Raw genomic sequence first — 24,957 nt, forward strand, 5'->3', positions numbered from 1 at the left:
TGTCTGTGTTTGTGTCCTCATCAGAATGTAAAACTCATGCCGGAAGCAATTTATTAAAGTTTCAGGTCTACGTGGATTTCTAGAAAATTTTTCTTTATACCCTCCAACTTATCAACATTTCTTGGCTACTATGGTGTGCAATCCTCCTCATATAAATTGCTTGTTCAGGAAATGTACAGAATGTCCTCAACCATTCAAAATAAGAGAGGGTTTAGAGAAATGTTTCGAATAAAACTTCAGTGAATCAGTGACCTACAAGCAGTGGATGACGGCTGACTGATCAACGCTTGAGATCATAGTGAAACCCAAAGACAATTTTTCGACTGTCTCTTGGAGAAACTTAAATGATTTACTGACTCACTCATTTATATCACCTGAACAAAGTAAGTTTCTACGTGATATGAAATCATTTCTACAGCCATGCCTGCTTATTGTGTTATGCGACTTCGCTGAAAACTATTATTTCGTAATCCAAGATGAAATTCAGTCATACCACAGGACTCATGTGCAGACAACCATTCATACTTTCGTAATATATTATAACGAATCGTCATCCGATACAGTCTCTATTAAAAATCTGGTAATAATTTCACACTGCCCGAAACATGACACTACAGCTGTACATCTGTTTCAAAAATATCTAATGGAGTCATTAAAACACCACAAAAATTATGTATTTCTGTGATGGATTCTCTGCTCAGTATAAAAATAGAAAAAAATTTCCTGAACCTCACATTACAGGAAGAAGATTTTGGATTTCCAGCAGAATTGCATATTTTTGCATATCGCATGGCAAAAGACCATGCGACGTTGTAGGTGGGACACTTAAAAATGTTTGCGGCTCGTGCTAATTTGCAGAGACCATCCGATAAACAAATAACTACACCTAGGGAATTGTACGACTGGACAATGCATCATCTCCCAAACATTAATACCGTTTATGTGACTGAAAAAAGCTATACTGAAGAGGAAAAAATGCTTGCTCTTTGATTTGCAAAATCCACCGCAGTGCCTGCAACACAAGTTTCATACAGTCCTGCTGTTCAGGATGGGTATTATACTTGTTAAGCAGTTTTAAGATGCAGCTGAAACAATGCAGTATCCTGTCTGGAATGATGATCAGGCTATTTCATCTCAGCAATGAAAGGTAAGCATTTCTTACAGAACTTCAGGTTTAACAAAATCCATGTGACAATAATTTATTTGAGGTAATAATTAAAAAAATTCGAATTATGTACTACATGTCAAATTACATAGCGACATTCAAGAATATGATCAAATATAATTAAATACAACGAATGTGTGGAACATAATTATCGCGACTTATACGGTTAGCTTACGCTTGCAGTGACATAAAAATTTTTATCTTTGTAACCTATGATGATTCCAAGTTGAAACTTATCAGTTCATTATATCACTAATTGAGGTGTTCTATATATTTTTTTTGCTTAAAATAGAAACCCCGCATTTTTAAATATGAATATATGAAAATTGTTTCACCATGTTTTTTTAGTGTAATTGAATATATGCAGAAAACAATATAAGCAATAAAAACTATCACATATTAAGAATGTATCACTCAATTTTTGTAAATTTATCTGGAGACGTTGTTGAGATATATAATTTTAATTGAAGCGACGTGCTTACAAAAAATATGATTTTTCTTCATGTTTGAAACGCCACTGACAGAAAACGAAAAGCACAGGACATATGAAACTCGGCAGTTTTAGTTAGCGCGGCAGGTCAAACAAACCCTCAAATTTTGAAAGAAATCTGAGTCGGTCGGGTTGAGCGCCTTGTTGATTTGATATGGAATGACCCTATTATTAATTAATAAACACACCGCGGTACAGTCCGACTCAAAGAATACCTTAAATACATGTAAATGACTTTCGTTCGCAATGATTTTACAATACGTCTCCTACATTTTCTAAATTAAAAGGAAAAAACATTGCATTGCGCATATATGAAGAGTCCACTGCAAGAATGATGGATGTCATTTGGAATACATTTTACAGGAGAAGCAATTGAAAGTTTGAAATGCTTAGCGCTGAAAGCTTAACTGTGATTTTCCGATCATTATTGGACAATGACTATCAGTGTTATATGCTACTAAACCAGGACTTATATTTTGAGAAAATTTAACAGCAAGGTATGCTTTATGTTCATAGTATTAATATTACATTGATATGACTTTCATGAAATAGGTTTATAACAAGACGCCAGAGACCCACATCGAGTGCATAGAAACTGTCTGACTTGGAAATTCAGCCCACTCGAGTTGTAGTTGTGTGGATATAAACGAAAACATTGAGGCGATGTCGCGTGGAGTTCGTGGGTAGCTCAGTTGGTAGAGCGCTGGTACGTTCAACCAGAAGTCCTGGGATCGATACCCGGCCCCGAAACAATTTTTCCCTTGAAATTATTCAAGTCTGCTTCATAGGGAGCTTTACCTGAAAAACTAGACTTTAGAGATGAACAAAACTAACTGCCGCTTTCGCTCGCTGTGTTCGTTGCATTTGTGTTTCGAGTCTCGGCTCGTCATTCTCGCTGCGCTTCGAGTCTCGCTCATCATTCTCGAAATAGCATTTGGTCGGCTTGGAAAGATTTCGTAACTTTGAATAACATACATCATTGAAATAAATAACATAAATGTTTAAATGAGGCAAAAATATAAAACAGAACAGTATCTTAGTTATCAAAATGTTCTCGTTCTATTACATGATATTACCTACGGTTGTATAAATAGAAAAAAAAATTCTCAAATAAATTTGCATTTCTAAGAAAAATAAAACATGACATTAATATCTTTTTACTTGAGATTGCACACTTGATCTTATATATATGAAAAGAAAATTCCTAGCCTAAAGACTGGGGAACGGATTATTATACACTGAAAGGTAGAAATGTTTAAAATAGGTTACTTGACTGTTTATACATATATGTACATATATATATATATATATATATATATATATGTATATACAACATCGAGTCTCGGATGACTCGGAAGTCTTTACGTCAAGGACGCGACGTAATACAACATTGTCGTGCGGGTTTTCGGTTTTGCGGACGCTGTTATTGTCGCTTTCTCGATCGTTGTTCATCTCTACTAGACTTGTATAATTATACGTTACTATAGGTACGTTAACAAAAAAAATTACTAATATTTTACATTGTTATTGCTTTCATGAAATAGGTTAATAACAATAATAACTACTACTCCTGCAAATTTAGGACACATAATCTCAGAAACCTTAAGAGAAAGTATATTCTATGTTGGTAGACATATTATTACCTTGTTGTGGCTTTTGTGAAAAATTGAATTAATGTAAAAGTTCATAGCGCTTTTTCGCTGTGAGAAAATTTTTTATTTTGGGATGAATGGAAGTAAAAATGAATCAATAATATATTCTTCTACATTATGTATGATTCTCTGCTAATTTGAGGGTAATTTTTGATTCCAAATGTGAAAAAATCTGCTGGTTTGAAGTTAAAGAAGTCGTCAAGCCAAATTTGTAAAGTATCTTCGTAATGAGTCAGCTTGAAGGCTGTTGGATAAAGATCGGAAAGCTGGAAATCTGAGGGCGCAAGACCAAGGGAGACTTTGGGGGTTGTTGAATCACTTCCCTACCAAACTTCTGGATAGCTGCTTTCTTCATGAGAGCAGAGGGCGGGCGTGCATTAACGTGTTGTATGAGCACTTAATGCTTGTTTTTTTTTTTCAATTGCAGTTGCAAGGCTTCTTGAGTTGTTGGCAATAATATCAGCAGTTATAATTACATTTCTGGGAAGCGATATCTAGTATACGATGCCATCTTTATCACATCAGACGCATAACATCATCATCTGTAGATGGACACTAACTTTTGTAGGGGGTGTTGCCTTTTTGTTATGGCTTAGACCAGTGATGTCAAAGCAAGCGCATTTTTCTGACCTTGACGTCGTGAGCGAGCATCAAGCGCTAAGTATGGAAAGAGGAAGGGCTGTGTATATGAATAAGCAGCCTGTTGGATTAAGGAAACAGTGATGCACAAACTTCAAATGGAACGTGAAATTTTATGTCGTTATTTTATATGGCTTCTTTCTGTTTGATATTATCTACATTGTCTGTAAAACAAAAGCACTAACACCAATTTCTTAATATTGCACTTGTGTTGTAAACGTTAATAACATAATAAAGAGTTAAGTAATATTCACATAAATTCCACAATAGTACAACTATACTGTACTAAATGGATGAAACACATCAATCATAAAGAAAGTGATATCCTCCCCCCCCCCAAAAAAGTGATTAAGTATGACATCATAAGTTGGAATTAATATTGATGGTACATTTAGCCTTATAAAAGTAATAAATAAACTAATAAAATAGTACATTATGCAACGAGCCTGTAATGGTAGTAATTAAGACGCAAGTATGATTGTTTATGAAACTCGCTTGCGCTCGTTTCATAATTTTCATACGAGCGTCTTAATTACCATTATAGGCAAGTTTCATACGACTTTTTATGCTCGACCATATTTCTAACTTGAAAGTATTCAAAATTATGGTTATGTACGAACTGACCTGAATTCTGAGATATGCGCAGACGCGAAAGTATTGATTTTTTCCGAGGCCGAATTTCATTGACCTTGGCACAGAATAAGATGAACATTATTCTGGTATAACCTGAAAATTGATTTAGAATTGAAAAACGAGATGACAAATTGAATTTATTTGAATATTATTTACAATTAACGTTAATTATTATAGTAACAGAACATAACCTTCTGCGACAGTATTGGATTTCCAGCCTCCGTGATTTTTCGCCAATTCTCTTTCGTTTGCATATCCGAGAATAATCGATACTTGCGGTTTTATAATGGTAAAAAGCTGACTTGTCATTGGCTGAACACCTGCAAGCTGACTTGTCATTGGCCGAACACCTGTACTTTAATGAGTAGGTGTACTTTAATGACATGCATTAAAGGACTGCTACCAGGTGTATAATTACTACATTTCGGCATGGTCGAACATAAACAATATTACAGTACAAAGCAAAGTTACCTAGGTACTGTATACGTTTTAAGTGTAACTAATATTCCATAACAAAACTATTATCGCATTATGCTTTTAAGGTGATATTGGTTAGCAACTTCCTAACATCAGAATATTAAATTATTTTCTCGAAATGTGCTGAAGCTACAGAGCTGACATTTTTATAACACATGGGCACATATCCTTTGCTTATGATGTAATAGTAATTGCTTTGTTAATTATTCATTTCCTTACAAACAATTTCCATGCTAATATTTTCAAAATTTTCAATACACTATCTTCAGTAATACGTACGAGTATATACGATATATTAGATTTACGAAAACATTCTGTAAGGCTACTAAATAAATAGGCCTATATCTGAAAATTTCACTTTTCTATAAAATAAGTTGAGAAAATATTTCTTTTGAATAAAAAAGCAAACTTGTGAAAAATGAGCATTAAAATTAAAACTTACATTCTTATAATGCACTTATACTTCTCAGACAAATCTAAAAATTAACATGGATACGGTTTTAATAAGTTCTCTTCCCTTTATCTATTGAATCAGTGCGCTGGCCATCCCTGTAAATAGCTCGACCAAGCGGCATATACTACCTCTTTCGTCTGTCTCTTTCCTTTCCGCTGTAAAGTGCTCAGGCTCTCCTGAGCTCTAAAGCGCGCTCTTGCTCCTATGGGCATCAATTGACATGACTGGCTTAGACATTCTTTCCCTTTTTTAATGTTGACATAAAGGCACAATTTTTCGTCACCAGTAACAATCTTGGATAGGAATGGTAGATGTTCTTCAAGAGGTAGCAAATGACGAGCAAGCAGAGATTCACAAATGCCCACCCGCTGATTTGCATTGTTTTCACTTAAGTCATGTGGTATTCAGACACCCGAATTTTTAATTCATCACATCTATCCATTCTCGTGTTGACTGATGTGGATCATCATGGATTAAAGCGTTCAGAAGGTCTTCATCAAACCCCGATGGTCTTTCTGAACGTGGTGAATTACTCACATCAAAGTGGCCCTCTTTGAAACGACATAATCATTTTCTTGCAGTGCTTTCTCTGATGACATTCTCCCCGTACACGGCACAAATGTTTCGAGCCGCCTCCGCTGCCTTTGTTCTTCTAATTAACTCGAAGAAAAGAATATGTCGGAAGTGTTCGTTTTCTTTTCCACTTGATACTCCATCTTCTTTGACAAACGAATGGTACAAACTTTCTTCAAATCAGCAAAATTCAAAGTGTATTTACAAGCAAAACTCTTTAAATAGCAAATACAAATGACAAACGATAGGCCTAAACAATCCCCTAACAACGTGGCGTCAAACAAAAACATTACGAATTTATGCATCAATTTAATATGTTATTAACAATAGTAACTACTACTCCTATTAAGTCAGGAGCTGTATGCTCAGAAATTTTAAGAGTAAGATTTGCTCTATGTTCGTGTAAATAGTACTACCTTCGAATGGGTTTTACGAAGAACTATTATTGTTATTATCATTATTTCTGTATATGGGACATGTTATGCGTCCCAAATTCGAGTCGTATTTCAGGGCACATGACTGTTATCGGTTTGTTATAATCAATGTATCATCTCCATCACGGTTATTCTATTATTATTATTATTATTATTATTATTATTATTATTATTATTATTATTATTATTATTATTATTATTATTATTAGAAAAAGAATAACTTCTGACTATCTGTTATTCGCTGAGGATCTTAAATATTTTCGAAAAATCAAAAGTAATGCTGATTGTCAATTTCTTCAGGATGACATTAATTCAATTACCAATTGGTCAGTTGATAACGGGATGATGATTAATGAATCCAAAACTTACGTAATATCATTTTCAAGGAAAACCTCTACACTAAAATATAACTATCATCTAAAAAATGTATTAATTAACAGAAAAGATTGTATTAGAGACCTCGATGTATTAAATGACAATAAATTATATTTTCACAACCACATTGACTATATTTATAACCATGCAATAAGAATGTTAGGAATAATTCGGTCAATTACTTATTCTTTTTCAACACCTGACTCTCTTTTAATACTATACTATACATTAGTGAGATCGAAACTCGAACATGCATCTGTTGTTTGGAACTCTATTACTAGTTCTGATTCGGCAAAACTGGAAAATATTCAAAGGAAATTTATTTCATTATGTTCGTACAGATTCCTGCCTAATAACTCTGAGTATAACTATGATAAAAATGCGAGCACTTTAAATGTGTAGTCGACCTGGTTGGCGAGTTGGTATAGCGCTGGCCTTCTATGCCCAAGGTTGCGGGTTCGATCCCGGGCCAGGTCGATGGCATTTAAGTGTGCTTAAATGCGACAGGCTCATGTCAGTAGATTTACTGGCATGTAAAAGAACTCCTGCGGGACAAAATTCCGGCACATCCGGCGACGCTGATATAACCTCTGCAGTTGCGAGCGTCGTTAAATAAAACATAACTTTTAAATGTCGACGCCTGTATGCTAGACGTCATGATCTCGATTACTTATTCTTTTGTAAGGTCCTTATAGGTGATATTAATTGTCAATCTTTCTTAAACAGTGTAAGCCTTCGTATTCCTATGAAGGACATGAGACATCACAAACTCTTCTATATTAGAAATTCTAAATCTTCCTCGCCGATCTCCAGATGTATTAAAAATGCTAACTTACATGTAGGCGATTTCGATCGATTCAATGTATAGATGTATTAGAATATGGCAATGTTTTTGCTATAAGTATTGTATTGTATTTTATTGTATTTATTAACATTCCATAGTATTCATATATTGCTTTACAGCTAGAATATGGAACAAGTCAAAAAACTTAATACTATTATGAAGTCTTAATTTACAGTCACAACCTAGATGGAATATATACAGACGAGATTTACAATATAGTCTACTAGTACAACACTTCTTTAAATTGGCCCTAAATAATCTTATGTTTTGAGTTTCCTTTTTTATATAGATAGGGAGGCTATTAAACATTTTTACTGCCATATAATGCACTCCTTTTTGATAGCACGATAGACTTGCCGATGGAGTATGAAAGTCGTTTTTTTAAGTGTATTTACTGTATGCTATGAACTGTTGAATTAGTTACAAAGTTTTCACGATTACATACGAGGAAAAAAAGATATACTGACAAGCCATGGGCATTATTTGTAGTTTTTTTAAATAGTCCTACACGATTCCCTAGATTTGGCACCTACTATTATTCTAATTACTCTTTTTTGTATTAGAAATATACTGTTACTATCTGTGGAATTTCCCCAGAATATTATTCCAAAACTCATCACCGAGTGGAAGTATGCAAGGTATATTGTTTTTAAGATATTGATATTTACTATCTTTTCCATATATCTAAGACCAAAACAAGCTGAATTTAGTTTGGGGGTAATTTCTTTAATATTATTTTTCCAATTTAACACATTATCGATTTTTAAGCCAAGGAATTTGGTTGTTGTTGTTCATAATAGGGATCTATTGTTAATTATTGCGCTAGAAATTTGCGAGGTTGAATTTGCACAGGATTTAAATTGAATTATGTTAGTATGTATATTCTTAAGCGCTAGGTGACGTCAGTGTACGTTAGGACTAAATTAAGGACGGACGCTCGTATTGCTATTGATGGTTCTGATACATGGACATATTGCAGCTGGAGTGTAGAAATGAGTGTAATGTAATGTACCACACACTTCACGTCTAACGGCCGCTATTGCTCAAGTTATACCGCGAGATATGTGGGCCTATTATTATTATTATTATTATTATTATTATTATTATTATTATTATTATTATTATTGACATTGTTATTTTTGGTGTACATGGAACATACCTTACTCTTAAGGTTTTCGGGCAAACAGACTTTGAATTTTAACGTCACTAATTATTTGTAAGTAACTGTGGAAGGGAACCTCTCGCTCCAAATAACATACCTCTGAGAACCCACTGATTAACAGTGTATGTTATATCTACAAGAGAGGAAAGGTAGGCATGGTTCATACATTTCTTGTTTTTCTTTGTTGGTGTAATAACAGTGAATTAAAGAGACAATTATAATGTCTCATTAATATTACTCTGAAAATAATAAAATCTCCATTGAAATAAAAAAAATAAAAGCAAAAATCGATACCGGTATTGAGAAGTTCTAGTTTTTGTAATTTGTAGTAAGTTCATTTTGTCAATGGAATGTAAAAAAAAAAAAATGATTTACTTTAATATTTTGGCCACAACTTAGTCTACCCTTCTGATGGAAATCCATATATTATTAACATTTAGAATATTAATCTTTAGTATCTTTAGTAGCCTGAAGTCAAGGGCTGCCGAATATTGAAATCTTTCAAATCCAAGTTAGAAAATTATCTTATGACGAGTTGCCAAACTAACTTACTATTATGACAAGTGTTGTATTGCATGTTTCCACGTATTCACATTTTTTATGTTCTAGTGATATTTAACTTATTTTATATTTTTGTTTTCATATTTTTAGATAATGGTATATCTATAATGTGATAAGCTGAGCTATATATGATATAATTTTCCTTACTGTGTGTACCTAAAAATATTGTATTCATTGTTTGCTTTGTACTACTACTACTACTACTATTATTATTATTATTATTATTATTATTATTATTATTATTATTATTATTATTATTATTATTATTATTATTATCAATAATTGTCTTCTTTTTTTATACTTTGTATGTCTCATTTATTTTGACTTGCTGTTCACATTTTATTATGCTTTTTCCTTTCTTTCTGTATGTTATATATTATGTCTGATTTCTACTTAGTTGTTGTTTACATTTTATTATTATTATCTTATTCAGTTTTGTGTGTAAAATTGTAGTGTACTTTGTAAATTTGTAGTGTTTTTTGTAACGCAGTTCTACTCCTGGTTGAGTGTTAGAGAAGGCCGTACGGCCGTAACTCTGCCAGGTTAAATAAATTATTATTATTATTATTATTATTATTATTATTATTATTATTATTATTATTATTATAAATTTGTGAAATCAAATAATTTAATCAGAAACTATCTTCAAGTATCTGACTTTTTCACCCGTTCTGTCCTTTCTTTTCAGATAAATATGAAACAGTCATTGGACTGCCTTGCCGTATGGTGTACACAGGTCACTTATTGAGAGAGAACACAGAGGCAAGACGCACAGTCTGGTATAAACATAAATTTTCACAACGTTGCCGGGAAGGAACCCATTTGCCTTGAATTTGTAGCCAAATAGTACTGATTGACGACAATAGGGGACAACATCAAGATGCCGATATCCTAAATTTAAAATATGAACCATGAATAAGCAGAGTATCAATTGACAGTTGTGCAGACAATTTCAGTGTTTTAGAATTTAAATAATTTTAAAATGAAGTCCTTAAGAAAATGATGTCTCTTTAAAACTAAGGATATCGTTTTTTGGGGCTCTTGGGCGCCACTTTTAATGTTTGTAGTAATGAGTGAGCACATTTTAGATAGCTGCATGTATTAGTGGGGCCCATCGTGAAACCCGATGATTACATTTTTCACGGCTGCGTCAGCCAAGGAGGGAGTCGGCGGCGAGATCTTCTCAACAAGAGAAGAAGACTGCTTTCCTTTTTTGCCCCTGCAACGCTCCAGGGAGTTATGCATGCTATTCCTTGGTGGGTTGAGTTAGGTTGGGTAGACCTCTTATCTCTCTCTCTCGCTCGCTGGTTCCATTTTCCTTCTCTTCTTCAAAAGGAATCTCTTGCGCCTTAGTCTATCAAAAGTCTGGAACTCCTTGACATCAGTACACCTGTCTTATCAATCGTAAGATGAAAGGGAACTGATGATAAGAGAGCTTATCTTTCTCTGTGATCTGTGTTGTTATTGGTGATTTCCTGGTTTCCATGGTAACCTCTATCGTTGGTCATTCCGATATATAAAGTGAGTACCTACCACGCCGAAATAATTATGAATTCTTTCCCCCTCCCCCTTCTCTCTCTCTCCGCCTGCCGGGCTGCCGGACTGTTCCGTCGCAAGAGAAGCCAGGCTCGGCTAGCGAGCGCCCTGGCCAAGAGGCAAGCAGACATGCAGCGGGTATAGCTGCGTCCAGTGTCGTTGCCCTTTTCTGTCTGCTACATCCATTCCTCTCTCTCCGTGCCTGTCTCCCTCTTTTCTCCCCTCGCTTCTCGTGTCCACCGTCACCCCGTGTTCTCCTTCTTCTTGTTTTCTCTCCTTCGTATTAACTTCTTCCATTCCTCCACCTCTCTCTCGATCCACCTGCCAGGAACGCAATTCTCGAGTGGGGATTGGTCGACAGGTTACCGCACTAGTCAAGAATACTACCGAGCAAGAACGTCGTCCGCGGAGAGCGCACCGTAGTGCCGAGCGGGTAGTGGCATGTGCTTCTTCACACCTCTGCAAGACTCTAACAAGAACAATTTTACATCGCTCTCTCTCCTAATACGGAAGGGGTGACTTTGGTGGTGTCCTGAAAGATTTCTAAGAGTTCAAGTGTCTTCTAGTTTACGGGGAATAACTCTACGTCAACGACTCCAGTAGTCTGTAGCGGTCAAGGCTACTTCTACTAAACTGACCGACCACTTTTAACTTGGGGAATCGAGAACCGGGCGATTTTCGCCTGCCCGCAGTACAGACACGCAATATCTTCTGTTTGTACTTAGTTACAGGAGTTCTGTAGCCTTGGAACGTGAGCTCTGAAGTAACTTGTGACATGACATTCGATTCGTAAAATTTGTGTTACGACAACCACGAGATGTGACAAGACTTCTGTATACGTACTGTGGCTAGTGGTAAATTTCAGTGATTTTTTCACGTCTATCAACCCTTAACGAACGTAACCTGAATCCGTGCTTTTAAGTGGAATCCGAAGGTGAGGAACTCGCGAACGAGCGTTGCAGTGGTCGTCGTCGGACCGGGTCGGAGAGGCTCTGGCATGCCGCGGTGTTTTCCGTTATGTGGCGGCCGCCGAGTGACTGGCTAGCTATACTTCAACCGCAGCCAGAATCAAGAGGAAGATAGCTACCAAACAACCCCCCCAGCCGAGCTGTCGGCGAGCCATGTGTTGACACCCAAAATATTGCACGCAATCAAGGTAAGAAGGGCCTCATTGTCGGTTCGGTTGTCAAAACAAACAGGTGGCTCCATAAAAAGATTCAATTGACAATTTGTAATGCTTTTCCTCATAAAATTGTATGTATATCACCTGAAGATATTGTTTAATATTAACAGTTTCAGTTTTTAGATTATAACTAGCATGTTCCAGAATATCTAGGGCCATTAGTTGTCGCTCAGAACATCTATAAGAGTCAGTCATGTTTAACATCCACAATATATTCGGTCTACATTAGGTATTGTATTGTATTTATTAACATTCCATGGTATTCATAGATTGCTGACAGCTAGAATATGGAACAAGTCAAAAAACTTAATACTATTATAAAAACCTAATTTTATAGTCACAGTCTAGATGAAATATATTATACAGATGAGATTTACAATATAGTCTACTAGCACAACACAAAGTTTTTAGTATCAATTTCATGAAGTGTTATTGAATGTCATGAATTCACCTACAGAATAGAAGGCGTGAGAAATGAGGTACTTCTTCAATTTGGCTCTAAATAATTTTATGTTTTGAGTTTCATTTTTTATATCGATAGGGAGGCTGTTAAAAATTTTTACTGCCATATAACGCACTCATTTTTGATAGCACGATAGACTTGCCGATGGAGTATGAAAGTCATTTTTTGACGTGTATTTATGCTATGAACTGTTGAATTAGTTACAGAGTTTTCACGATTACATACGAGGAAGATTATTAATGAAAAGATATACTGGCAAACCATGGGCATTATTTGTAGTTTTTTGAAAATAGTCCTGCAAGATTCCCTAGATTTGGCACCTACTATTATTCCAATTACTCTTTTTTGTAATAGAAATTTATTGTTACTATCTGTGGAATTTCCCCAGAATATTATTCCAAAACTCATTACCGAGTGGAATGTCTTAATGTCCATAGTATTATATCCTAAAGCTATTCTAAAGGTAGTTCTTGTTTAGTTAATTGTCCGAAGACAGGTCTGAACCTCACAAGTGATACCAAGAAGGCACCACTTATGAGGCAACTAGGCCAGGAGATAATGGTGTAGGGTGGCCAGTTCCTTTCCCCCCTCCATTGCATACATCACGACTAGCTACATATTACACTAGTCAGACTTAAGATGCATACAAACAATTTTATTGTTCTTCCTCTGACATATATCGTCAAGTGTGATGTACTGCCTGATAATAGATGTACATATCAGCCAGAACCTCAATCAGAATACCCATAATATTGCTTCTGAAACCATTCTAGAGCCATATGGTGACAATCAAAACATTCTGTTCTAAAGTAATTCTAGATGTATTGACATTCAGAATACTGGATTCTAGTCACTACAGATGGATATGTTGACATTAATTATATTAAATTGTTGTTTTGTGACCCAGAATATTACTCTGTAAAATCAGTCTAGAGACATGTTGAAATCCATACTCTAAAATAATTCGGGAATCATATACCCTCATTTACACACAGAATGTTAAATCCTTAGAATGTTGATTATAGAACCATCTGTTGGCCGTCGAAATATTTGGGCTGTAAAACATAGTTATTCTTGATTCAAATGCTGACATTCGAAACAACGCACGATTCATTGTTGACACAATTCTGAAAAGGAGCACCATTTCTCTACAGAAGAATATAGTTGACAACTTGTAATATATTTATTTTACTCTCAATTGTTTTTCTATATGACGATATTAAAAACTAAGAATATAGTACAGTATCGGACAGTAAGTTGTTTAGAATGATTCTAATTGACTCGTTCGACATCTACCATACTACATGGATTTACTTTCAACTAATAATGCTAAGTTTGTTCCTTTAATATGATTACATTAATTATATTACTTACATTAATGATTATGTAAACTTGATATCAGGTCACCAATATGGAATTATTTCGTTTGGTTTGTTTTATATCTAAAACGGAGTGCATTTTTCAACTTGTAAAGTTAATTTTTCCTTACTTAGCCCAATGTGTAATCTTTATTGTGTCTATCTGCTGCAGACACTATATAACATTAAATAATTTGGCACAATTTCTATTGAAAGAGTATAAAAATGAAAATATTCCACCATTCTTAAAGTCTTTACAATCAAAATATAACCACAATTTTGTCACAATGAACTTTTATGCTAAAGTGCGTTTCATTCTTAATAGTACCGGCACATTTACAAAAAAAATAAATAAATCAATAAATAAATAAATAAATAAATAAATAAATCTAGGCCTACTATGCTGAAGTTTATCTCCGTTTTACTTTTGTGATTTTGTCTTAATTTTTGTTCTATGATGCGTACATTACTTGATGTATTGTACGATGTTAGATGATTGAAATTATTCCTTCATATAACCAACGTAAGGTATAACAGCTCTACTAAAATACAATAAAGTTATCTTAGCATCTTAGAGTTTAGTTGTTATTTTTATGCTTTTTTTCCCCCAAGAGTTAATTTGTCAATATTGAGTGCTTATGATTGACAAAGAAAATTATATAGGTAAATAATTGCTCTGTTTTATCAGCAATAAGAAACAAAGTAATAGATGCATCAAGATAGAAATGTTATTTTGAGCTTAAAAACACCAGTGCAGTGTAACGAAATTCGCTTTCGATTGCAAAATTCTATGTTAAAGTAGGCCTAAGTTTGACGTTACAGTTTTCGAAACACACTTCCAACACGTGGACCTGGTTTTAATCTTTGAGAGAGTTACGCCTTCTTCGTGTGCATTAGAGCAAAACAATTGCAACACCTCCGAGATCAATCAGCGAGATGCTAACTATACCCTCATGCGATGTCACGTTTTTAATTAGATTTTTTTTTATTCTCTCTGTAATAATATGTGTGCGGAGAAAGTATAATGATTAAATATCTATTTCCAATTATCAACAAATATAGCCTAATTTTGAGGTATTCCACAAACGTTTTGACTAATTTCGTATTGTTGTTTGTATGACGGAAATTTTATTGTTACGGTATCTTATCATCACCATCACCATCATATACAGCATAATTTACATCAATTATAACCACCAAAATGTCTTTGGCCTTCGGGCCTGTTTCTATATCACTGTTTCTCGGATTATAAATTTACCAGTGGCCTGTGCAGCAAATGCTGCAACTAAGTTCATTAGATGTTCATATAAAATTTTTCAGATTTATTTTCAATGAAGAATACCAGACATTTTGAAAGTTATTTGCTTCCATAAAAATGAAACATACTCCCTCTGAATGTTTTTTTTATGCCAAATACTTTTTCTTGAACCTATCCACCTTCAATATTTGAGTTTCAGCGCGTAAACGCAAGTAACAATGTCAAGACGATCAATGGATTTTTCATGTGGGAGTAAAGCAATAGCTATTTCAGGTCATTGTGGATTGTAGGTGAAAGTTAAAAAAATCAAGTTTGCTATGCTTTAGAACAATAGACATAGCATCTTGGTAGGCTATAGCTGCTCTATGAAGAGCTTGAAATGTAGAGGGTAAAATCATTTTATCCTGCTAAGAGATCCTGCTAAGAGGTCTCTTATTTTATCAGTAAGTAATACCTTTTGGTTTTTCCTTAGGAACTGTAATTTTTGCGCTCTCTCGAGCTGAAGTGAATGACGCATATAAATATCTACACCACACCGCCATTAAGTATTAGAAAAAGTTTCAACCCCACTTGATTAATAACTATAAAAATATTTGATTTTTAATAACAATATTATTATCTTACGTAAGTTTTGTGGTTTTGTGTGTAAATAATAGCCGCCACTCAGTAAATTATAGAAATGAAGATCTAATTTAAGATATTCTCATCTACTTATATAACCCAAAAACATTTCACTTTCATATCATCAGTGTCGCATTAATATGTATAATTAATGAAAAATAGTCACATCATGGCATTAACTATAATAAAATTTCATTTCTAATGGTAACAATGTCATCAAACCACCTCAAGTTTTGTAGATTTTAATATCCAATACACAGCTGTACTCAGAAAATTACATACCGCAGAATCAGACCTGTAAAATATTTTTAGTAAGTCTTGAAGTTTTTAATAAACAATTGAATTTGAACTCTAAATATGTCAGCAATCCTGCAGTTCATGGCCTTCGTGTAAGAGCCTATTGTCTATTGTAGTGTGTGTTTTGTTTTATTCTGAAATGCAATTAGTTCTCAAAACTGACGAAAGATGGATTTTGGAAAATAGGAAAATAACATAGAAAAATTGACATTTCACTGAAAACTACTATTTTTCTGAAACACTTTGGGTTCCAAGCTTCAAAGTGAGGGGTAATTTATTAAAATCCGTTCAGCAGTTTTCCCATATAGTGAATCTATCGTTTTCTAGTAACCGTTACAAACCGATGTACAGTTCTTTGACGTCAATTCATGAGAGTAAAACAATATGATTTGTACTTCTTTTGAATTTGATGAAAGTAAGTTATTTATGAAAAATAAACACGTTACATTTACTTCATCTTCTCACTATAAGGATTAAGCACATTTTGCTTGTCCCGGATTTACGGCTCCGTCCCTTTTTCTTCTTCTTTTCAGTTAATATAGGCCTACTCGTACACTACCGGTCAAAAGTTTTCGATCAGCTATGAAAACAACTATATACTTTATTTCAATGTACAAACACATCGGAAAAACTAAATAGACCAACAAAATATATATTTTCTCTCTCTAGCATTATGATATGCAAGAATATTCAAAACGAAATCCTTGTTTTAACCACAAATCCATAGTTGTGATAGGTAATATAAAACTTTTGACCGTTAGTGTAGTATGTAGGTATACTGGTACACGATATAGACCTGGTCTTCCAGTTCTGTTATATTGTCGTCATAGTTTCCTCAATATATTATTGATTGTATATTTCTTTACATATGTCTTCATATATTTTTTCATAAAACTTTGTGAAGAGAGTTAGACTTCAAAGAAATTTCATGTCAACCTATCTAATTGAATTATATTTTGTTTCTGTGTTGGTACTCACTGCTAAAAGCAATGTCGTTGTTGGCATTACCTGATACAGTTTAATTCTTGTAAAAGTTAGTCGGCTATAATAGCAGTAGGGATGTCAGTTTTACGTGTTTGTCGCTTTTATCCTCTAGGAAATGCCCATGGTAGGCCTACTCATTTCTGTAAAAAGCTGAGTAAACTCCAAGGTCATAGTGCGACCCGAAGGATTAGATCAATACTAGAGAAAATCATGAATCCATAGAGAATCGAACCCATGACCGTTCGGCTTGTAGCGCATCCTTTAACTTCTATGCTGGTGCGCGCCCCTTTATTCTTGTACTTTTCACTATAACTTACTATTTCAATGTTATTTTGTTAGTTCTACATATATCGGAACATGTATTTTTTCACCTTTCGAAAGGTATTTTATCAACAGTAATCTCACTAGAGGTTTTGAGTTTATCGATAAATCTGCGAGTGAACACGATTAGAAGAAAGTATATAAAGATTAGAAAGTATTTGAAGATTAGAAGTAACGAAGTACTCCAATACAATAAAATATTAAATGACTTACGAAAATACAACTGTCTTCAAATGTATTATTGTGCCATCTCAACATTACAAATATTGCTCTAGATGCATGCTAGATGGCAGTAGTGAGTTATGATTACTAGCAATGCCTTCTCGTCGAGAAGTTCTCGATCTATACACGATGGCAATGTTACTAGTCAAGAAGGCTTTGTTGATTCAGTTTCATTTTTATTAAAACAGTTGCATTCCACTTCAATTATCCGAATCCCAGTAATCAACGTCACTTGACAGATGATTTTCAATAAATCTTAATATTAAATAATCTCTGATACGTGGCTATCCATAATATCATATGGCAGAAGCTATAACATAACCCAACTATTATACACAAGTGTTAGAAAAGTTTTAATTAACGACGATGACATAAAAAATAAACATGAATAATTTTAAAAGGAATAACTATTGAATGTACAATTTTCAAATTTGAATGTGGTTGGTGGTTCAATTGATGTTATATTGGACGTGTGCGTAATAGAAGTGGAACTCGTTGATTTAGGCCTACGTGGTGTATTCAACTTATTCAGGATTTCCGAATGAATAAGTTTAAAAGGAATAATTATTGAATGTACAGTTTTCAAATTTGAATGTGGTTGGTGGTTCAATTGATGTTATATTGGACGTGTGCGTAATAGAAGTGGAACTCGTTGATTTAGGCCTACATGGTGTATTCAACTTATTCAGGATTTCCGAATGGTGCTCTTCATTTATTTGTAAATCGGATTTCAGAAGATGCATAGGTATGATCAGTGATTTTTTATTAATTCATGTTCTTGAATGCCAATGCGAGTCATATTTGAAACTGCTGTGATCCACTGGAGTGGTTTGTAATTATATATATATATATATATATATATATATATATATATATATATATATATATAGACGTCCAGACCAGCGCAGTTTCAAATGTTGGCAAACAAAGAAACAAATGCTAGGGACGCGATAAAATTAAACAAATGCTAGGGACGCGATAAAATTAAACAAATGCTTGGGACGCGATAAAATTGTGCGATAAGCAGCCATGATTGGTTGAGATACGTCCTTTCGTACCGTTTTATTGGTCAAAAGTAGTATGACGTAGTAAGAGTGTAATAGTCAACAGTAATCTCACTAGAGGTTTTGATTTTATCGATAAATCTGGGAATGGAACACGAGCAGACTTATCTAGGGAAAATCAAAACTCGAGTGGGATTTAATTGACTATTACACGATTAGAAGAAAGTATATAAAGATTAGAAGTAACGAAGTACTCCAATATAATAAAATATTAATTGACTTACGGAAATACAACTGTCTTCAAATGTATTATTGTACCATCTCAACATTACAAATATTACGCTAGATGCATGCTAGATGGTAGTAGTGTGTTATGATTAGCTGTTATCTTGCTATCAGTTGTGCCAACTATGGAATCTTCATTGAAGTCTGTATACGATTACAAGCAATGCCCTCTCGATCTAGATCACGATGGCATTGATACTAGTCAAGAAGGCTTTGTTGATTTAGTTTCATTTTTATTAAAACAGTTGCATTCCACTTCAATTATCCTGATCCCAGTAATCAACGTCACTTGACAGATGATTTTCAATAAATCTTAATATTACACAATCTCTGATACGTGACTATCCATAATATCATATAGCAGAAGCTATAACATAACCTAATTAATATATACAAGTGTTAGAAAAGCTTTAATTAACGATATAAAAAACAAACATGAATAATTTTAAAAGGAATCATTATTGAAAGTACAATTTTCAAATTTGAATGTTTTAGTGGTTGGTGGTTAAGTTGATGTTATATTGGACGTGTGCGTAAAAGAAGTGGAACTCGTTGATGTAGGCCTACTTGGTGTATTCCTCAACTTATTCAGGATTTCCGAATGGTGCTCTTCATTTATTTGTAAATAGGATTTCAGGGAAGATGCATAGGTATGACCAGTGATCTTTATTAATTCTTGTTCCTGAATGCCAATGCGAGTGATATTTGAAACTGCTGTGCATCGACTGGAGTGGTTTGCAAGTTGTTTGTTTGTTTGTTTTTTTTTTTTGACGTCCAGACCAGCGCAGTTTGAAATGTTGGCAAACAAAGAAACAAATGCTAGGGACGCGATAAAATTAAACAAATGCTAGGGATGCGATAAAATTGTGCGATAAGCAGCCATGATTGGTTGAAAGACGTCCTTTCGTACCGTTTTATTGGTCAAAAGTAGTGTGACATACTAAAAGTGTAATAGTCTACAACAATTCTCACTAGAGGTTCTGATTTATGTAGAGAAAGTCGAAACTCGAGTGAGATTTAATTGACTATTACACGATTAGAAGAATGTATATAAAGAAATAAAGTATTCTTGCACATTAAAATATTGACTTATTTAATACTAAACTGTCTTGAAAATTTATTATTGTACCAGCTCATCATTACAAATATTCCGCTAGATGGCAGCAGTATATTATGATAAGCTGTTCTCTTCTTATCATTTGTGCCAACTATACAATATTCATTGAATTCTATAGACAATTACTAGTCAAGAAGGCTTTGTTGATTCAGTTTCATTTTTATTAAAACAGTTGCATTCCACTTCCATTATCAACATAATACATATTAAATAATCTCTGATACGTGACTATCCATAATCTCATACAGCAGAAGCTATAACATAACTTAAATATTAATACAAACAAGATGAATGATAGAAAAGTATCAATTTGATGAAATAAACATGAATCATTTTAAAAGTTACAATTACTGAAAGTACAACGTTGGCAAACAAAGAATGCTAAGGAGGTGATAAAAACAAATGCTAGGGAGGTGGTAAAAACAAATGCTAGGGAGGTGATAAAATTGTAAGATAAGCATCCATAATTGGTCCAAACACTTCGTTCCGTACCATTTTATTGGTCAAAAGTAGTGTGACGTAGTAAAAGTGTAGTAGTCATAATTAAAACGTATGTTGGAATCTATTATAGATATTTCCACACTTTACGTTCATTACTAAAATCGTCACAGGAATTTTCTAATTTACGTTTATTCCAGAATTAGGAAGTATTTCTTTCTTGAGAACATAAATTTCTTTTAAGAGCTATCTAAGAAATTGATCTAATTTATGGCCGCAATAGTTTCTTGTAAACCAATATTTGAAAGTAATAAAGTTAGACCTATGTAAATGTGTAGTCGGCCTGGTTGGCGGAGTTGGAATAGCGCTGGCCTTCTGTGCTCGAGGTTGCGGGTTCGATCCCGGGCCAGGTCGATGGCATTTAAGTGTGCTTAAATGCGACAGGCTCATGTCAGTAGATTTACTGGCATGTAAAAGAACTCCTTACTTACTTACTTACTTAATTACTTATTTACTGGCTTTTAAGGAACCCGGAGGTTCATTGCCACCCTCACATAAGCCCGCCATTGGTCCCTATCCTGAGCGAGATTAATCCAGTCTCTATCATCATATCCCACCTTCCTCAAATCCATTTTATTATCTTCCCATCTACGTCTCGGCCTCCCCAAAGGTCTCTTCCCCTCTGGCCTCCCAACTAACACTCTATATGCATTTCTGGATTCGCCCATACGTGCTACATGCCCTGCTCATCTCAAACGTCTGGATTAAATGTTCCTAATTATGTCAGGTGAAGAATACAATGCGTGCAGTTCTGTGTTGCGTAACTTTCTCCATTCTCCTGTAACTTCATCCCTCTTAGCCCCAAATATTTTCCTAAGCACCTTATTCTCAAACACCCTTAACCTATGTTCCTCTCTCAAAGTGAGAGTCCAAGTTTCACAACCATGAAGAACAACCGGTAATATAACTGTTTTATAAATTCTAACTTTCAGGTTTTTAAGAGCAGACTAGATGACAAAACTTCTCAACCGAATAATAACAGGCATTTCCCATATTTATTCTGCGTTTAATTTCCTCCTGAGTATTATTTATATTTGTTACTGTCGCTCCAAGATATTTGAACTTTTCCATCTTTTCAAATTATAAATTTCTAATGTTTAGATTTCCATTTCGTTCTGTTCTGGTCAGAAAACATAATCATATACTTTGTCTTTTCGGAATTTACTTCCAAACCTATCTCTTTACTTACTTCAAGTAAAATTTCCGTGTTTTCCCTAATAGTTTGTGGAATTTCTCCAAAGTTAAAAACGTGAAGGTGATAGTGCATCTCTTTGCTTTACTCCGCAGTGAATTGGAAAAACATAAGATAGAAGCTAGCCTATACGGACTCTGCTGTACGTTTCACTGAGACACATTTCAATTAATCGCACTAGTTTCTTGGGAATACCAAATTCAATAAGAATTTTATATAAAACTTCTCTCTTAACCAAGTCATATGCCTTTTTGAAATCTATGAATAACTGACATACTATACTCTTATATTCCCATTTATTCTAAAATATGTGTAGAATATTAAAAAAAATCTGATCAATATTCGATTCATTACGCCTAAAACCGCACTAATAATCCCAAATAATATCATCTCCATATGGAGTTAATCTTCTCGAAAGAAGATTGGACAAAATTTTTGTACGACGTCAACAAAAGTGATATTCCTCGAAAGTTACTACAGTTAGTCTTTTTTCTCTTCTTAAAGACAGGTACAAATACAGACTCCATCCATTCTTCTGGTACAATTTCCATTTCCCAAATAGCAAGTACAAGCTTATAAATTTCGCTAGATAATGCGCGTCCACCCTCTTGTATTATTTCTGCTGGAATTTGATCGATACCTGGAGACGTAGGCCTACTTTTTCAGATTTTCTATCGCAATTGCGAATTCAGAAATTGTGGGTTCGGGTATAAATGGCTCAGCAGTTCGTATTTCAGTTTCGTCCCGATCATTTCTATTTGTAATTGCTACATCATTTAAATTTTAATTATTTTGAGGTACAAGGAAAGTACGAGTGTAACATCTTTAAATATTCCTCCTGTTCGTTTTTTTTTAAATTTTATTGGGTTATTTTACGGCGCTGTATCAACATCTAGGTTATTTAGCGTCTGAATGATATGAAGGTGATAATGCCGATGAAATGAGTCCGGGGTCCAGCACCGAAAGTTACCCAGCATTTGCTCGTATTGGGTTGAGGGAGAACCCCGGAGAAAACCTCAACCAGATAACTTGCCCCGACCGGGATTCGAACCCGGGCCACCTGGTTTCGCGGCCAGACGCGCTGACCGTTACTCCACAGGTGTGGACTCCTGTTCGTATTTCTTGCTTTTTCTTCATGTTTGTCTTTCTATTAATATATTTTTTAACATATTTACAATTATCATTCGTATGTTAGTTAATAATAAATCATATGTAGAGATTATTGGCTAAAAATCATTATTTTAAAGTAAGAAATATAGTAGTTCCCACATCATCGATAGAGTTCGCTATCCCTACGTCTGGAGAAGTATTGTCGGGCATGGGTCATTAATTTTTCTCTGAAGTCCGGTAAAATATAGTTATTAACGCGAAATATCCGTGACTTTGAACTGTCTTGCCATGTACTATTCAACGTGAGACATATCTCCTCAATTACTCCTAGAACAATACAATTGAAAACCACAGATACTAATATGTAAAGCACCCTTTCGCTACGATTATAGATTAGATATAAAGGTCGCAAACAGTTCATTTAAGAATAGTTTAATTGAAACTACGGTTTGTTAGGAACTGGACAAAGCGTCCAGAGAGAATATGTGTCATTTAAATAGTATTGAAAGAAGTAAAGTTGTAAGACACATTTTAAGTATAACGGAAGGCAAACGCCTCTGATTTAGCTCCTGTTACTTATCTTTCTTGCTTGTAGACATAAGTCAGCCACTTATTTCTGAATTCTCACACTGTTTACATATTCTTCATCCTACTTAACTAAACCGTTCTCAGTATTAGCTTAATTTCAAAACAGAGATATAAATAAATAAATAAATAAATAAATAAATAAATAAATAAATATATATATATATATATATATATATATATATATATATATAGTCAAACTTGTAATAAAATCACATCGAATTTAAATTAATTGACTATATCACGCGATATCTACGATGAATAACAGTTTAAATGTTTAAAAAGTAACATCTAGAGACAGAAATATTTTGTAAATATCAATATTATGTTACAAATAACGTTGGTACTTTTATTTTTGCATATTCTTGTTTAGTCAACTATCCGAAGACAGATCTGAACCTCACAAGTGATACCAACAAGACATCACTTATGAGGCAACTAAGCTAGATATTTTTGCATATAGAATAATAATTCAGAAACTTATGTAAAGGAAACATCTGGAATGATGGAAAGGGAGTTTGACGAAGACCGAACTTACCATAAAACATCACGATTCTTAAAGTTTTATTTGAAGTGAAATCAGATTTCGAATCTTATATCAGAAACAGAGATCTTTCAAAGATTGTACAGATTAATTTTTTATTGGATTATTTTACGACTTTTTATCAACTGCTGTAGTTATCTAGTGCCTGAATGATAGGCAGTTGATAGGTCCAGCGCCGAAAGTTTGAATTAAGTTACTTACTGTATTTAGTAAACTGTCCTTGTAAATTTTATGTTATATTATTGGCTAAGACCACACCGTACACGAGCCTGGCTCTTACGGTAGTGGCTAGAAACAGTTTTGTTTTATAAATTTAATTTGTACTCACTAGCTAGCTAGTTAAATAAATGAATTAAAAAAAAAATAAAGTTACCCAGCATTTGCTTTCAATAGATCGAGGAAAAACCCCGGAGAAACATCAACCAGGATTTGAACCCGAGCCCGCTCACGGTCAGGCATGCTAACCGTAACGGTGGAGATAGCTCTATTAATGGAAACGATAGTAATATAATAGAAATATAATAATACTAATAATAATAATAATAATAATAATAGGCTACTAATAATAGTAATATATTAAAGTTTTAAGTTGTTAGTCTTTTATTACTATCAATGCTTTTAAACATGGTGCTAGTTTCGGTCCAAGACTTTATAATAAAATTAGAAACCATATTCCAAATTTGAAATATTTAAAAATTGAAGCTTTTAAAAAAGAAATTTGCAAAATTATCCATGATATATAATATTAACAAATGTATTTTTTTACCTTTTATTTCTGTCGACTATATTAATGTTTTTATTGAATATCACTGGCTTCTGTCGGATTGTCAATTTATATTAAATGTGTATTTTTCTGTCTTTTTTCTCTTTCTTCTTTATTCTTGCCCGTGTGTTGTATTTATTGGTTTGAATGAAGTTAC

The 24,957-nt window shown here is 34.0% G+C and overlaps 1 protein-coding gene across 1 annotated transcript in view; it reads left to right on the plus strand.

The window, feature by feature from the left end:
- The first annotated feature begins 11,161 nt into the window (after positions 1–11,161).
- Positions 11,162–24,957, plus strand: part of m (miniature) — a 540,138-nt gene continuing 526,342 nt past the window's right edge. The window contains exon 1 of the mRNA XM_069812940.1: positions 11,162–12,151. The gene's annotated coding sequence lies outside the window, so the exon portion shown is untranslated. The remainder of the gene's footprint in view (positions 12,152–24,957) is intronic.

This window comes from Periplaneta americana, chromosome 16 (assembly GCF_040183065.1).
Source record: "Periplaneta americana isolate PAMFEO1 chromosome 16, P.americana_PAMFEO1_priV1, whole genome shotgun sequence".
Classification (NCBI taxonomy): domain Eukaryota; kingdom Metazoa; phylum Arthropoda; class Insecta; order Blattodea; family Blattidae; genus Periplaneta; species Periplaneta americana.